General features: G+C 32.8%; 1 long non-coding RNA gene across 1 annotated transcript; it reads left to right on the top strand.

Annotated features, from left to right (window-relative positions):
- The first annotated feature begins 2,578 nt into the window (after window positions 1-2,578).
- LOC133640930 (uncharacterized) lies at window positions 2,579-16,660 on the top strand. Its single transcript, XR_009824224.1, has 3 exons — window positions 2,579-2,640; window positions 4,661-4,795; window positions 16,600-16,660. It is a non-coding gene; the product is annotated as an uncharacterized LOC133640930 (long non-coding RNA).
- Window positions 16,661-18,295: the final 1,635 nt, after the last annotated feature.

The following is an 18,295-nucleotide window of genomic DNA, read 5'->3' as shown; positions in this document are numbered from 1 at the left end:
TATATATATATATATATATATATATATATATATATATATATATATATATATATATATATATCAGCTTTATGACACCAAAACACTTCCAAAGTTTGTGAGAAAATAGATATGATCAAAACAGTATCAATCTCACAGAGATTCCCGAGCCATTTTGGGAGATAATGAGCAAGCCAGTCACGAGATCCGTGATGTAGAGGAGGGACCACAGATCCCTTCCCCATCAACAACAATGCAAATCAAGCAGACTTTGGGAGAGGCAACAATGATTACTTTGGGAACAATTATGATCCAGGACCTTATATTTTTGAGCCCGAACACTAAGAGGATGAACAATAAGTTTTAGAAGCCGAGTGCTAAACGGATGTAGTTTTATTGTGACACTATAGCATTAGCAGCATTGCTAGTTGCTAAACATACAACCTAACCATAATAAACCATAATTAAAGCTGCAAGCAGTGATGGACGGGACCGACTTCGAGGGCTCATAAAATCCAAACCGGAGCAGTAATTAAAACTCTTTCATCAACTTTTAATCAGAAGGGTTCAATCTCTCTCCTGTGCTAATTTGAAGCCGACACGACAAACCCGCTCAGAGGAGATAATGTTTGAAAAAAGGTGACTGTTTTTACTCAACTTTTGTTTTGAAGGGGGAATTGCAAACTTCCTGTTGATTATTGCTGGTGGTTGTCAGTGTATGAAATCTAGGTCTAGGTGAGACCTACATAGAGGTTTTTGTTTCATGTCTCTACGACATTCCTACTGGGAGTTAGAGGCAGTTTTGTCTGTGTTTTCTTCCTAGGGGGCGCTAGAGCGCAATTTTGAGTTTTGGGGTTTGGTTTTTTGATTAGATCGCAATTTTCGCCAGTCCTGATGTTTTGAAGCATGTTAAGGGGGTCAAATTACAGCTCAAAGAGGCGGCGGTATAATAATAAAACGCTAGAAATACAATAGGGTCCTCTGTCCCAAAGGGACTCTGTCCCTAATAAAACAAACACTTACTGTAATATTTCCACTCCCTCTGGGATGCCGACCGACGGGACGCTCACATATTTCTGTTTAGATGAAGAATCACAATCCTCACAAAGGATTAAAATAAAGTTGCCGCAACTAGCGTCTTTTTGGCCATCTCAGTTTTATTGAGTCTACATGTGCTTTGTGGATTTGGAGAAGGCATTAGACCGTGTCTCCCGGGAAGTCCTGTGGGATGTGCTCAGAGAGTATGGGGTATCAGACTGCCTGATTGTGGCGGTCCGCTCCCCGTATGATCGGTGTCAGAGCGTGGTCCGCATTGCCGGCAGTAAGTCGGACCCGTTTCCGGTGAGGGTTGGACTCTGCTGGAGCTGCCCTTTGTCACCGATTCTGTTTACAACTTTTAAGGACAGAATTTCTAGGCGCAGTCAGGGCGTTGAGGGGATCCGGTTTGGTTTTGCAGATGATGTGGTCCTGATGGCTTCATCTGGCCAGGATCTTCAGCTCTCACCGGACAGGTTCGCGGCCGAGTGTGAAGCGACCGGGGGTGGGAATCAGCACCTCCAAGTCCGAGTCTCGACAAGAAAAGGGTAGAGTGCCGTATCTGCTGCTATCACGTTGGCTACGCAGCTAGGTTAGCTTCTGTTTTTTTTTAGCTTCGCCAAGCGGAATATTATTAATCGTGTATTTACATGTTCATGGTTTAATAGTATTATTGATCTTCTGTCTATCCATCCAGTCAGGTTTTTTTAAAAATTTAGCTTCTATCTGCATTTGAGACTGCTGCTATCACGTTGGCTACGTAGCTAGGTTAGCTTCTATTTTTTTTTAGCTTCGCAAAGCTGAATTATTAATCGTGTATTTACATGTGCAGTCACTGTGAATGTCCATTTCGCGTTCTCGACTCTCATTTTCAAGAGGATATAGTATCTGAGATGGTTTAAAATACAAATCTGTGATCCACAATAGAAAAAGGAGAGAGTGTGGAATCCAATGAGCCAGCTTGTACCTAAGTTACGGTCAGAGCGAAAAAAGATACGTCCATCACTGCCTCTCAAGTCCTTCACTGTAACGTTCCTCATCTACGAATCTTTCATCCTCGCTCAAATTCATGGGGTAATCGTCACTTTCTCGGTCCGAATCTCTCTCGCTCCATTGTAAACAACGGGGAATTGTGAGCAGCACTACCGCTTGTGACGTCACGCTACTTCCGGTACAGGCAAGGCTTTTTTTATCAGCGAGCAAAAGTTGCGAACTTTATCGTCGATTTTCTCTACTAAATCCTTTCAGCAAAAATATGGCAATATCGCGAAATGATCAAGTATGACACATAGAATGGATCTGCCGTTTAAATAAAAAAAATTCATTTCAGTAGGCCTTTAAACTACCTTGAATGGTAGCTAATACTTGAACCTTATGAATAATACCTGCTGCTACTCTGATGTCCGTAAGTGAAGTTTTATGAATGAAGGAATGTCATTGCACCATTCAAATACCTTTGCGACACACTCCTTGGAATGTGTGTGTGCTGCAGGTGTCACCAGGTGGCTCCTCCTCCGTGACACCAAGGACAAGAATCCTACCTTCAAGTACCTGCCCGTCATTCCAAAGCAGCTTTAGGTGAGTGACGGTCGGCAGTTGGTGACACACAAGAAGTGAGAAGCACACACGGTAAGTTTCATGGTTTTCTGATGAATGTAGTCCTCGTGTGTGCCTACCAAGACCTAAATGTAGTCCTTGTGTGTGCCTAGCAAGACCTAAATGTAGTCCTCGTGTGAGCCTACCAGGACCTCACTGTTGGCTTTGGAAGGTCATGTGATCTTTAAACTCAACAAGGTTGATGCTGATCCACCTGTTGCTTCTCTATTGTCATTTGAAAGTACATTGATTGTAAAGTACCATTAAGTACATTGATTGTAAAGTACCATTAAGTACATTGATTGTAAAGTACCATTGAGGATATTGCTTAAGTACATTGATTGTAAAGTACCATTAACTACATTGATTGTTAAGTACCATTGAGTATATTGCTTAAGAGCATTGATTTTAAAGTACCATTAAGTACATTGATTGTAAAGTACCATTAAGTACATTGATTTTAAAGTACCATTGAGTACATTGCTTAAGTACATTGATTGTAACATACCATTAACTACATTGATTTTAAAGTACCATTAAGTACATTACTTGTAAAGTACCATTGAGTACATTGATTGAAAAGTACCATTGAGTACATTGATTTTAAAGTACCATTGAGTACATTGATTACAAAGTACCATTGACTAGATTGATTAAGTACATTGATTGAAAAGTACTATTGAGTACATTGATTTTAAAGTACAATTGAGTACATTGATTACAAAGTACCATTGAGTACATTGATTTTAAAGTACCATTGAGTACATTGATTTTAAAGTACCATTGAGTACATTGATTTTAAAGTACCATTGACTAGATTGATTAAGTACATTAATTGTAAAGTACCGATGAGTTAATTGATTTTAAAGTACCATTGAGTACACTAATTGTAAAGTACCATTAAGTACATTAATTTTGAAGTACCATTAAGTACATTGATTTTAAAGTACCATTAAGTACACTGATTTTAAAGAACCATTAAGTACACTGATTTTAAAGTACCATTCAGTACATTGATCGTAAAGTACCATTGAGTACATTGATTTTAAAGTACCATTGAGTACATTGATTTTAAAGTACAAATTAGTATATTGATTGTAAAGTACCATTGAGTACATTGATTTTAAAGTACCATTGAGTACATTGATTTTAAAATACCATTGAGTACATTGATTAAGTACATTGATTTTGAAGTACCATGGAGTACATTGATTGTAAAGTACCATTGAGTACATTGATTAAGTACATTGATTTTAAATTACCATGGAGTACATTGATTTTAAATTACCATGGAGTACATTGATTGTAAAGTACCATTGAGTACATTGATTAAGTACATTGATTTTAAATTACCATGGAGTACATTGATTTTAAATTACCATTGAGTACATTGATTTTAAAGTACCATTGAGTACATTGATTAAGTACATTGATTTCAAAGTACCATGGAGTACATTGATTTTAAAGTACCATGGAGTACATTGATAGTAAAGTACCATTGAGTACATTGATTTCAAAGTACCATGGAGTACATTGATAGTAAAGTACCATTGAGTACATTGATTTCAAAGTACCATGGAGTACATTGATTTTAAAGTACCATGGAGTATATTGATTGTAAAGTACCATTGAGTACATTGATTAAGTACATTGATTTCAAAGTACCATTGAGTACATTGATTTTAAAGTACCATTGAGTACATTGATTAAGTACATTGATTTCAAAGTACCATGGAGTACATTGATTGAAAAGTACCATCAAGTACACGGATTAAAAAGTACCACTGAGTACATTGATTTTAAAGTACCACTGAGTCCACCTTTCCTCCTCTATTTTTCCCAAATAAGAATTGATAAGTGACTCAATAAAGAACCGAATCAAAAGTGGAACTGGATCAATCTTGTCAACTGCCATCCCTGTGACTCATGTTTACGTCATCATCCTTTTTGCTCTTCCCTAATTCACCACTGCGGTATTACTTAATGGCCTTGTACCTACCAGTTATTGAAGTACTTAGTAGTATTTGTTGTTTGTGTGTGTTCAACATGACAGCAGCGTCACAATGGCTCCCATCACAGTGGCGGACATGTTGTCTTCTCTTTCGTCTGCTGAGGCGGCCATCGTCTCCTTAGTCGTCTTCCTCATCCTCAGCATCAGTCTGGTGGCTCTTTGCAACGACTGTAGGCGGTGAGTCTCCCGTCTCTCACGTCACACACGAACGGGCTCTTCCAGCGCCACCAAACTCAGACTTGTTAGACTTGATGGGTGGTTTCTGTCTTAGGGTGTTGCCTGCTTGGAGAGTATGCCAGTGACTTAGCATCTTTGAAGGATTAACCAACAGTCTCCATTATTTACAGACAAAATTTGAGCACAAGCCCCTTATTAAACTTAAAAAAAAGACACACTTTGTCACGTATTACCCTAAGAATCAAAACTAGTACGCCAAAATGTCTCAGTTTAGCTAGCTAGCTAGCTAGCTTAATCCTTTTAACTTCTGCTGCTTGGACTCCAAATGTGACTTTTTAAAGGTAGTGAAATGTTGTCTTTAAAGCAACAACATAGAAATGACAAATATTTGCTAAAGTGTAAATGTTAAACATTTTCAAATTTATAAATAACACGCATGCTAGTTAGCATTTTTAAAGGCTTCACCAACAGTCCCTTGACAACTCAAATATTTACAAACAAAATTTGAGCACAAGCCCCTTATTAAACAAAAAAAATACACTCTTTGTCAAGTATTACCCTAAGAATCAAAACTAGTACACCAAAACGTCTCAGTTTAGCTAGCTAGCGTAATCCTTCTAACTTCTGCTGCTTGGACTCCAAATGTGACTTTTTAAAGGTAGTGAAATGTTGTTTTTAAAACAACAACATAGAAATGACAAATACTTGCTAAAGTTTAAATGGTAAACATTTTAAAATTGATAAATAACACGCATGCTAGTTAGCATTTTTGAAGGCTTAACCAACAGTCCCTTGACAACTCAATTATTTACAAACAAAATTGGAGCACAAGCCCCTTATTAAACTAAAAAATTACACTCTTTGTCAAGTATTAACCTAAGAATCAAAACTAGTCCGCCAAAACGTCTTAGTTTAGCTAGCGTAATCTTTCTAACTTCTGCTGCTTGGACTCCAAATGTGACTTTTTAAAGGTAGTGAAATGTTGTCTTTAAAGCAACCACATAGAAATGACAAATATTTGCTAAAGTGTAAATGTTAAACATTTTCAAATTTATAAATAACACGCATGCTAGTTAGCATTTTTAAAGGCTTCACCAACAGTCCCTTGACAACTCAAATATTTACAAACAAAATTTGAGCACAAGCCCCTTATTAAACAAAAAAAATACACTCTTTGTCAAGTATTACCCTAAGAATCAAAACTAGTACACCAAAACGTCTCAGTTTAGCTAGCTAGCGTAATCCTTCTAACTTCTGCTGCTTGGACTCCAAATGTGACTTTTTAAAGGTAGTGAAATGTTGTTTTTAAAACAACAACATAGAAATGACAAATACTTGCTAAAGTTTAAATGGTAAACATTTTAAAATTTATAAATAACAGGCATGCTAGTTAGCATTTTTGAAGGCTTAACCAACAGTCCCTTGACAACTCAATTATTTACAAACAAAATTGGAGCACAAGCCCCTTATTAAACTAAAAAATTACACTCTTTGTCAAGTATTAACCTAAGAATCAAAACTAGTCCGCCAAAACGTCTTAGTTTAGCTAGCGTAACCTTTCTAACTTCTGCTGCTTGGACTCCAAATGGGACTTTTTAACGGTAGTGAAATGTTGTCTTTAAAGCAACAACATAGAAATGACAAATATTTGCTAAAGTGTAAATGTTAAACATTTTCAAATTTATAAATAACACGCATGCTAGTTAGCATTTTTAAAGGCTTCACCAACAGTCCCTTGACAACTCAAATATTTACAAACAAAATTTGAACACAAGCCCCTTATTAAACAAAAAAAATACACTCTTTGTCAAGTATTACCCTAAGAATCGAAACTAGTACGCCAAAACGTCTCAGTTTAGCTAGCTAGCTAGCTAGCGTAATCCTTCTAACTTCTGCTGCTTGGACTCCAAATGTGACTTTTTAAAGGTAGTGAAATGTTGTTTTTAAAACAACAACATAGAAATGACAAATACTTGCTAAAGTGTAAATGTTAAACATTTTCAAATTTATAAATAACACGCATGCTAGTTAGCATTTTTAAAGGCTTCACCAACAGTCCCTTGACAACTCAAATATTTACAAACAAAATTTGAGCACAAGCCCCTTATTAAACCAAAAAAATACACTCTTTGTCAAGTATTACCCTAAGAATCAAAACTAGTACGCCAAAACGTCTCAGTTTAGCTAGCTAGCGTAATCCTTCTAACTTCTGCTGCTTGGACTCCAAATGTGACTTTTTAAAGGTAGTGAAATGTTGTTTTTAAAACAACAACATAGAAATGACAAATACTTGCTAAAGTTTAAATGGTAAACATTTTAAAATTTATAAATAACACGCATGCTAGTTAGCATTTTTGAAGGCTTAACCAACAGTCCCTTGACAACTCAATTATTTACAAACAAAATTTGAGCACAAGCCCCTTATTAAACTAAAAAATTACACTCTTTGTCAAGTATTAACCTAAGAATCAAAACTAGTCCGCCAAAACGTCTTAGTTTAGCTAGCGTAATCTTTCTAACTTCTGCTGCTTGGACTCCAAATGGGACTTTTTAACGGTAGTGAAATGTTGTCTTTAAAGCAACAACATAGAAATGACAAATATTTGCTAAAGTGTAAATGTTAAACATTTTCAAATTTATAAATAACACGCATGCTAGTTAGCATTTTTAAAGGCTTCACCAACAGTCCCTTGACAACTCAAATATTTACAAACAAAATTTGAGCACAAGCCCCTTATTAAACAAAAAAAATACACTCTTTGTCAAGTATTACCCTAAGAATCGAAACTAGTACGCCAAAACGTCTCAGTTTAGCTAGCTAGCTAGCTAGCGTAATCCTTCTAACTTCTGCTGCTTGGACTCCAAATGTGACTTTTTAAAGGTAGTGAAATGTGGTTTTTAAAACAACAACATAGAAATGACAAATACTTGCTAAAGTTTAAATGGTAAACATTTTAAAATTTAAAAAATAACACGCATGCTAGTTAGCATTTTTGAAGGCTTAACCAACAGTCCCTTGACAACTCAATTATTTACAAACAAAATTTGAGCACAAGCCCCTTATTAAACTAAAAAATTACACTCTTTGTCAAGTATTAACCTAAGAATCAAAACTAGTCCGCCAAAACGTCTTAGTTTAGCTAGCGTAATCTTTCTAACTTCTGCTGCTTGGACTCCAAATGGGACTTTTTAACGGTAGTGAAATGTTGTCTTTAAAGCAACAACATAGAAATGACAAATATTTGCTAAAGTGTAAATGTTAAACATTTTCAAATTTATAAATAACACGCATGCTAGTTAGCATTTTTAAAGGCTTCACCAACAGTCCCTTGACAACTCAAATATTTACAAACAAAATTTGAGCACAAGCCCCTTATTAAACAAAAAAAATACACTCTTTGTCAAGTATTACCCTAAGAATCGAAACTAGTACGCCAAAACGTCTCAGTTTAGCTAGCTAGCTAGCTAGCGTAATCCTTCTAACTTCTGCTGCTTGGACTCCAAATGTGACTTTTTAAAGGTAGTGAAATGTGGTTTTTAAAACAACAACATAGAAATGACAAATACTTGCTAAAGTTTAAATGGTAAACATTTTAAAATTTATAAATAACACGCATGCTAGTTAGCATTTTTGAAGGCTTAACCAACAGTCCCTTGACAACTCAATTATTTACAAACAAAATTTGAGCACAAGCCCCTTATTAAACTAAAAAATTACACTCTTTGTCAAGTATTAACCTAAGAATCAAAACTAGTCCGCCAAAACGTCTCAGTTTAGCTAGCGTAATCTTTCTAACTTCTGCTGCTTGGACTCCAAATGTGACTTTTTAAAGGTAGTGAAATGTTGTCTTTAAAGCAACAACATAGAAATGACAAATATTTGCTAAAGTGGAAATGTTAAACATTTTCAAATTTATAAATAACACGCATGCTAGTTAGCATTTTTAAAGGCTTCACCAACAGTCCCTTGACAACTCAATTATTTACAAACAAAATTTGAGCACAAGCCCCTTATTAAACTAAAAAATTACACTCTTTGTCAAGTATTAACCTAAGAATCAAAACTAGTCCGCCAAAACGTCTCAGTTTAGCTAGCGTAATCTTTCTAACTTCTGCTGCTTGGACTCCAAATGTGACTTTTTAAAGGTAGTGAAATGTTGTTTTTAAAACAACAACATAGAAATGACAAATACTTGCTAAAGTTTAAATGGTAAACATTTTAACATTTATAAATAAAACTCATGCTAGTTAGCATTTTTGAAGGCTTAACCAACAGTCCCTTGACAACTCAATTATTTACAAACAAAATTTGAGCACAAGCCCCTTATTAAACTAAAAAATTACACTCTTTGTCAAGTATTAACCTAAGAATTGTCACGACTTTGTCCTTGGCGTGGATTGTTTTCCCGAGGTGCAAAGCAACTTGACTGGACACGACGTGCAGGTGAGGACATGTTTAATATTTAAACTCAAAAGGCTCAAAAGGGTATAAACAAAAGGCGCTCACAGCAGAGGTAAAAAACTTGACTAGGAAAACAAAAGGCGCGCACAATGGCGGAGAACTATAAACATTAAACAAAAACTTACTTGACAAGGAACTGTGAACGTGGCATGAAGAAGCGTGATCATAAAGGGTGCAGAGCATAAATGTGCGGAGAAGGTGATGTCGCCAGGAAGACCAACAGAAAAGACAGGCTTTAAATAACAGTGACATGATTGGTGAAAACAGGTGCGTGACTCAAAACGTGAAACAGGTGCGTGACGTGACAGGTGAAAACTAAGGAGTTGCTATGGAAACGAACAAACAAGGAAGTGCAACCAGGAACTAAAAAGAGTCCAAAAAACAAACACATGGCCAAAACAAAACATGATAAACAGACATGACAAGAATCAAAACTAGTCCGCCAAAACGTCTCAGTTTAGCTAGCAAGCTAGCTAGCTAGCGTAATCTTTCTAACTTCTCCTGCTTGGACTCCAAATGTGACTTTTTAAAGGTAGTGAAATGTTGTTTTTAAAACAACAACATATAAATGACAAATACTTGCTAAAGTTTAAATGGTAAACATTTTAAAATTTATAAATAACACGCATGCTAGTTAGCCTTTTAGAAGGTTTAACCAACAATCCCTTGAAAACTCAATTATTTACAGACAAAATTTGAAGACTTGATGGGTAACAACAACATAGAAATGACAAATATTTGCTAAAGTGTAAATGTTAAACATTTTCAAATTTATAAATAACATGCATGCTAGTTAGCATTTTTAAAGGTTTCACCAACAGTCCCTTGAAAACTCAAATATTTAGAAACAAAATTTGAGGACACGCTCTTTAGTAAACTAAAAAAAAAGACAATTTTTTTAAAGTATTACCCTAAGAATCAAAACTAGTCCGCCAAAACGTCTCAGTTTAGCTAGCGAGCTAGCTAGCTAGCGTAATCCTTTTAACTTCTGCTGTTTGGACTCCAAATGTGACTTTTTAAAGGTAGTGAAATGTTGTCTTTAAAACAACAACATAGAAATGACAAATATTTGCTAAAGAGTAAATGTTAAACATTTTAAAATGTATAAATAACACGCAGGCTATTTAGCATTTTTAAAGGCTTCAACAACAGTCCCTTGAAAACTCAAATATTTACAAACAAAATTTAAAGACTTGATGGGTAACAACAGCATAGAAATGACAAATATTTGCTAAAGTGTAAATGTTGAACATTTTCAAATGTATAAATAACACACATGCTAGTTAGCATTTTTAAAGGCTTCACCAACAGTTCCTTGAAAACTAAATTATTTACAAACAAAATTTGAGGATACGCCCCTTATTAAACTAAAAAATTACACACTTTGTCACTTATTAACATAAGAATCAAAACTAGTTCGCCAAAACGTCTCAGTTTAGCTAGCTAGCAAGCGTAATCCTTCTAACTTCTGCTGCTTAGACTCCAAATGTGACTTTTTAAAGGTAGTGAAATGTTGTCTTTAGAACAACAACATAGAAATGACAAATATTTGCCAAAGTGTAAATGTTTAACATTTTAAAATGTATGAATAACATGCAGGCTAGTTAGTATTTTTGAAGGCTTCAACAACAGTCCCTTGAAAACTCAATTATTTACAAACAAAATTTGAAGACTTGATGCGTAACAACAACATAGAAATGACAAATATTTGCTAAAGTGTAAATGTTAAACATTTTAAAATTGATAAATAACACGCAGGCTAGTTAGCATTTTTAAAGGTTTCACCAACAGTCCCTTGAAAACTCAATTATTTACAAACAAAATTTGAGCACAAGCTCCTTATTAAACCAAAAAAAAAGACACATTGTGTCAAGTATTACCCTAAGAATCAAAACTAGTCCGCCAAAACATCTCAGTTTAGCTAGCTAGCTAGCGTAATTCTTCTAACTTCTGCTGCTTGGACTCCAAATGTGACTTTTTAAAGGTAGTGAAATGTTGTCTTTAAAACAATGACAAATATTTGCTAAAGTGTAAATGTTAAACATTTTCAAATTTATAAATTACACACATGCTAGTTAGCATTTTTAAAGGCTTCACCAACAGTCCCTTGGAAACTCAATTATTTACAAATAAAATTTGAGGATACGCCCCTTATTAAACTAAAAAATTACACACTTTGTCACGTATTAACCTAAAAATCAAAACTAGTCCGCTAAAACGTCTCAGTTTAGCTAGCTCGCTAGCTAGCTAGCGTAATATTTCTAACTTCTGCTGCTTGGACTCCAAATGTGACGTTTTAAAGGTAGTGAAATGTTGTCTTTAAAACAACAACAACAAAGAAATAACAAATATGACAAAAATGTTAAACATTTTCAAGTTTATAAATAACACGCAGGCGAGTTAGCATTTTTAAAGGCTTCACAAACACTCCCTTGACAACTCAAATATTTACAAACAAAGTTTGAGGACAAGCCCCTTATTAAACTAAAAAAAAAGACACATATTGTCACGTATTAACCTAAGAATCTAAACTAGTCCGCTAAAACGTATCAGTTTAGCTAGCTAGCTAGCTAGCATAATCCTTCTAACTTCTGCTGCTTGGACTCCAAATGTGACTTTTTAAAGGTAGTGAAATGTTGTCTTTAAAGCAACAACATAGAAATGACAAATATTTGCTAAAGTGTAAATGTTAAACATTTTCTAATTTATAAATAACACACAGGCTAGTTAGCATTTTTAAAGGCTTCACCAACAGTCCCTTGAAAACTCAAATATTTACAAACAAAATTTGAGCAGAAGCCCTTTATTAAACTAAAAAAAAGACACACTTTGTCACGTATTACCCTAAGAATCAAAACTAGTACGCAGAAACGTCTCAGTTTAGCTAGCGACCTTGCTAGCTAGCTAGCGTAATCCTTCTAACTTCTGCTGCTTGGACTCGAAATGTGACTTTTTAAAGGTAGTGACATTTTTTTCTTCAAAACAACAACAAAGAAATTACAAATATTTGCTAAAGAATATAATTATAAAAACATATTTTAAATAAATAAATAAAAAAGGACAAACAGGTGTAACACAAGTTGTCCTTATTTATGTTTTTTATTTTTCAGTTGGCAGATGAGCTTCATTTGCAGTAAAACATGAAAGTGAAACAACTTCAATCATTAGACTAATATAATAATAATAATAATAATAATAATAATAATAATAATAATAATAATATTATACCCCGCCTTTCGCCCGAAGCAGTTGAGATAGGCTCCAGCACCCCCCGCGACCCCGAACGGGACAAGCTGTAAAAAATGGATGGATGGATGGATGGATAATGATGATGATAATGGTAATAATCCATCCATCCATTTTTTTACCGCTTGTCTCTTTTGGGGTCGCGGGGGGTGCTGGAGCCTATCTCAGCTGCATTAACGATAATAATAATAATAATAATAATAACAATAATAACGATGATAATAATAATAGTAATAATAATAATGATAATAATGATAATAATAATAATAATAACAATGATCATGATGGTAATAATAATAATAATAATAATAATAATAATAATAATAATAATAATAATGATAATAATAATAAATAAATAAAATAATAACAACAATAATAGTGATGATAATAATAATAATAATAATAATAATAATAATAATAATAATAATAATAATAATAATAATAATAATAATGATGGTGATGATGATGATGATGATGATGATGATGATAATAATAATAAAAAAAAATAATAATAATAATAAAAATAATGATAATGATAATAATAATAATAATAATAATAATAATAATAATAATAATAATAATAATAATAATAATAATAATGATAATACTTAATTTTTGTAGCTTCGTCCAGCAACATTCAGCACTTTTACGCTCATAATTTTTCCTCCCTACTTTAAGGTTCATTTACTGCTGATTTTAAAGTACTATTGAGTACATTCATTTTAAAATACTATTGAGATTGAGTACAATAACTTTAAAGTACTAAAGAATTTTAAAGTACCATTGACTACATAGGTTTTAGAGTACAATTGAGTACATTAATTTTAAAGTACTACTGACTACATTGACGTTAAGGTACTTTGAGTACATTGATTTTAAAGTACAATTGAGTACATTAATTTTAAAGTACCACTGACTACATTCATTTTAAGTACAATTGACTACATTGATTTTAAAGTACCATTAAGTACAATCATTTTAAAGTACCACTAACTACATTGTTTTTAAAGTACCATTGAGTACTTTGATTTTAACATACTATTGAGTACATTGAGATTTGAGTGCACATTGAAGTTTCATGTTAAATGTGAAAAAAAAGATTTATAAGTTTATAAGTGCGTGGAAATACTTTAAATGCATATAATATTCATAAAAATTCTAAATAAAATTTGTCTTAACTTATAAACAGAAAGTCACTTTCCACTCAGGGTGGGCGATACTGATAATTTTGGTATGGATGCGATACCAAGTAAATGCAAGGCTAGTATCGCCGACAACGACACTTTTTTCTTGGGACATCATAGTCAACTAATTTTGTGAATTGTCCTTTTTGTCACGTAATTATGATTCTTATAGAACACAGGACACAAAGAAACGGCATAATACATCAATCAATCAATTCGACAGTATCAACAGAATCAAATGACCCGCATCTAACAGGATTGATTATTATCATTCGCACAGTACAGTATCGCAGCTGAGATTGGCATGAAGGCCGCTGCCAGTTTTTCTGGACGCCCTGCTTTCCTCCTGATGGTCACATGACTAAAGGATGCAAATATTTGGCGCTTTGTATCTGTGCATCTGTCTCCACACACACCCGGACCACGAGGTGACGAAAAATAATCTTATCTCCTGCTGCTCGCCACATTCCTCGTCTTGTTGGAAGTAGAAATTAAAATCACTTACTTATGAGTTCGCAGCATTAATAGCGTCATTGTGGTTTCGCCTTTGTAGGCAAGGAACCGTATTCGGAAATACAAAAGCAAATAAGAAAAGATGTCGTATATTACAACCAATAAGAAAAGTAAAAAACAAGAAAAGTATGATTGTAAAAAGTATAAATAAAAAATTCGTAAAAAATATAAAATAGAAGAATAATCAATTCAGTCTTTTATATTTCGTTACTTTGATGAATCGTTTAATGAGTCACAGGAGTCAAACTCAAAGCCCAGCCCACCACAGCATATATTCATATATTAATGGGATGTTATATTTACCCCAAACAGTTACATCATGCAAAATGTATTTACATTTCATGTGTTTAGTTATGTTTATTTATTTATTTTAGTCATATACCTATTTTATTCATTTGTTTATCAATGTATTTATTTATTTTAGTCATTTTATCTTTTTTATTTTTTATTTATTTTACTTATTTACTTATTTTATTTATTTGTTTATCCATTTATTTATTTATCTTAGTCATTTACTTTTTTCATTTACTTATTTTTATTTATTTATTTATTTAATTAATTGACTTATTTGATTTATTTTAGTCAATTACATATTTATTTATTTATTTATTTATATTAGTCATTTACATATGTATCTATATTTACGTTTTTGTATTTCTTTTTGTATTTATTCTTTATTTATTTTAGTCATTTACTTATCTTATTTATTTATTTGTTTATCTATTTATTTATTTTTTTCAGACATTTACTCATTGTATTTATTTACTTATGTATTTATTTTAGTCATTTACTTATTTTATTTATTTATTTTATTTAGTCTTTTAGTATTTTATTTATTTATTTATTTTAGTCATTTACTTTTTTCTTTATTCATTTATTTTAGTCATGTACTTATTTTGTATATCTTTATTTCTTTATCTATTTATTTTAGTCATTTGCTAATTTTATTTATTTAATTAATTATTTGTTTTAGTCATTTACTTATTTTATTTATTTATGAAATGTAGTCTTTTATTTATTTATTTATTTTAGTCATTTACTTATTTTCTTAATTTATTTTTCTTTATTTTTTTAGTCATTTACTTATTTTATTTTTTTGTTTGTTTATTTTAGTCATTTACTTATTTTATTCATTTGTTTATTTATTTATTTATTTATTAATTGTTTGTCATTTACTTATTTTATTGATATATTTGTTTTAGTCATTTACTTATTTCATTCATTTTTTTTAATTCTTATTTTATTCTTATTTATTTATTTATTGTTTGATTATTTACATGGGTCTCAGGAGGATGTGCTTGTTACAAACTAGCAGCTCCATGGGGAATCTAGCTCAAGCACAGCGGCAACAAACAATATTTAGCAACAATGTCAATAAAAAACCTGATTAAATATTGTGAAAAATTAGGGTTGCGCGATATTGGTAGTGTGAAGCCGCTTCTATTGTAAGTCAGCAAATAAACGTCAGTTTTTAGGTAAGTTTTCTTTTTAGTCGGTTAGGGTTTCTTTAAGTTTTATTATCACTGGAGGACGCGGACTAGCCAAACATGTTACACTACTCAGCGTAAGAGGATACAGGAAGCCATGCTCGATACAAATATATACAGTAACGATACCAAATATATGTTCAGTTTACATTTTATTTTATTTCTGTGGTGTTTGTTGTTGTTTACAAACTTTCTGGAAACAAGAGGACTTTAAATGCAAAAAGCAGAGGGATTAAATCAGAGCCAAAGGTTGTTCTGTTATCATTTTTATGCCAAATAATTATATATATCTTTATCACAAGAGGCTACAACGTATATCGATATACAGATATTATGTCATATTGCCCATCCCAGAGTATATTACACTTTTTTATGATTATTTGAAATATGATCATCACTTTTACATGAGCATTGTATTAATATTTAACATTAGAGTTAAATTCTATATTTTTTATGTATGAGTGCCCCAAAACTATAATTTCTTAATCTTAATATATAGCACAAGCACACAGGTAAATAACCATATTTGGTCATTTAGATCGCACAAAATGGAGCCATGTCCTGTTTATAAAAAACTATATTTAACACTGTGACTCCCAGCCAATTAGCAAAGACGGATGAATAATAAAACATCTAAATTGGCATCATAATGATACATCATAATTATTAGGACACGTCACAAAACACCAGAAGTATTAGTGGACTCAGGTAAAAAGTACATCACTGAAGTCAACAGTTTTACTGTCTGTCAAGATTTGCAGTTTTCCAGCTGTTTTGTTATGATTAAATAATATAGAGATGAAAGGATCACTTTAAAAATGCAAATAGAAAAGTGTATCAGTACACAAACACACACACACACACACACACACACACACACACACAGATCATGACTTTTCTATTTCTTCTCAGGAACTCGGGCAACGCGTACGACGTGAACCGAGGAGTTACGGTATGAACTTCCTGTCACTATGAATTCTATTTTAGTACCACCTTTGAGCATGCCAGTGTTTACTCTACGTGATATTTGGGCAATGTTACGACGTTTCATAAATGTTGACTTCAAAATCCAACTGTGATTATTGTATTTCCCGGACTATAGAGCGCACCGGTGTATAAGCCGCACACACTCAATTTTAGGAGAAATTATTTTTTTCCATATATAAACCGCACCGGACTATAAGCCGCAGATGTATATGTTGTGAAATGAGTTATTTACACAGAAAGAGAAGAGATCCCGGATTAGGTCAATTTAGCATAGAAGAGATCGTGGATAAATTCAAATTAAATGGTAGCACAGTCTGAGAAGCAAAGAAGAGATTCTGGACTTTAAAGAAGCTATCCTGGATATGTTTATATTAAATAGTAGCATAGACTTAGAACCAAAGAAGAGATCCTGGATGTGTTCAAATTAAATAGTAGCATAGTATTAGAACCAAAGAAGAGATCCTGGACTTGAAAGAAGAAATCCTGGATAAATTAAAAATAAATGGTAGCATAGTTTTACAACCAAAGAAGAGATGCTGGATATGTTCAAATTAAATTGTAGCATATTATTTGAACCAAAGAAGAGATCCTGGACTTTAAAGAAGATATCCTGGATATGTTCAAACTAAATAGTAGCATAGTATTAGAACCAAAGAAAAGATCCTAGATTTTAAAGAAGAAATACTGAATATGTTCAAATTAAATGGTAGCATAGTATTAGAACCGAAGAAGAGATTATTTACTTTAAAGAAGATATCCTCTATATGTTCAAATTAAATGGTAGTTTAGTTTTAGAACAAAAGAAGAGATCCTGGACATTAAAGAAGATATTGTGGATGTGTTCAAATTAAATGGTAGCATAGTATTAGAACCGAAGAAGAGATTATGGACTTTAAGGAAGATATCCTAGGTATGTTCAAATTAAATGGTAGCATAGTATTAGAAGCAAATAAGAGATCTTGGACTTTAAAGAAGATATCCTGGATATGTTTAAATTAAATGGTAGCATAGTTTTAGAACCGAATAAGAGATCCTGGACATTAAAGAAGATATCCTGGATAAATTCAAACTAAATGGTAGCATAGTCTTAGAACCAAATAAGAGATCCTGGATATGTTCAAATTAAATGGTAGCATAGTATTTGAACCGAAGAAGAGATCCTGGACTTTAAAGAAGATATCCTGGAGTAGTTCAAATTAAATGGCAGCATAGCATAGCATGAGAAGCAAATAAGTGATCCTGGACTTTAAAGAAGATATCCTGGATAAGTTCAAACAAAGTGGTAGCATAGTCTTAGAACCAAAGAAGAGATTCTGGACTTTAAAGAAGATATCCTGGATGTGTTCAAATTAAATGGTAGAATAGTCTTAGAACAGAAGAAGAGATCCTGGACCTTAAAGAAGATATCCTGGATGTGTTCAAATTAAATGGTAGAATAGTCTTAGAACAGAAGAAGAGATCCTGGACCTTAAAGAAGATATCCTGGATGTGTTCAAATTAAATGGTAGCATAGTATTAGAACCGAAGAAGACATTATGGGCTTTAAGGAAGATATCCTAGGTATGTTCAAATTAAATGGTAGCATAGTATTAGAAGCAAATAAGTGATCCTGGATTTTAAA

The sequence above is a fragment of the Entelurus aequoreus genome, linkage group LG23 (assembly GCF_033978785.1).
Source record: "Entelurus aequoreus isolate RoL-2023_Sb linkage group LG23, RoL_Eaeq_v1.1, whole genome shotgun sequence".
Lineage (NCBI taxonomy): Eukaryota > Metazoa > Chordata > Actinopteri > Syngnathiformes > Syngnathidae > Entelurus > Entelurus aequoreus.
Note: the sequence above shows the minus strand (reverse complement) of the source record. Positions and strands in the feature narration are given on the sequence as shown.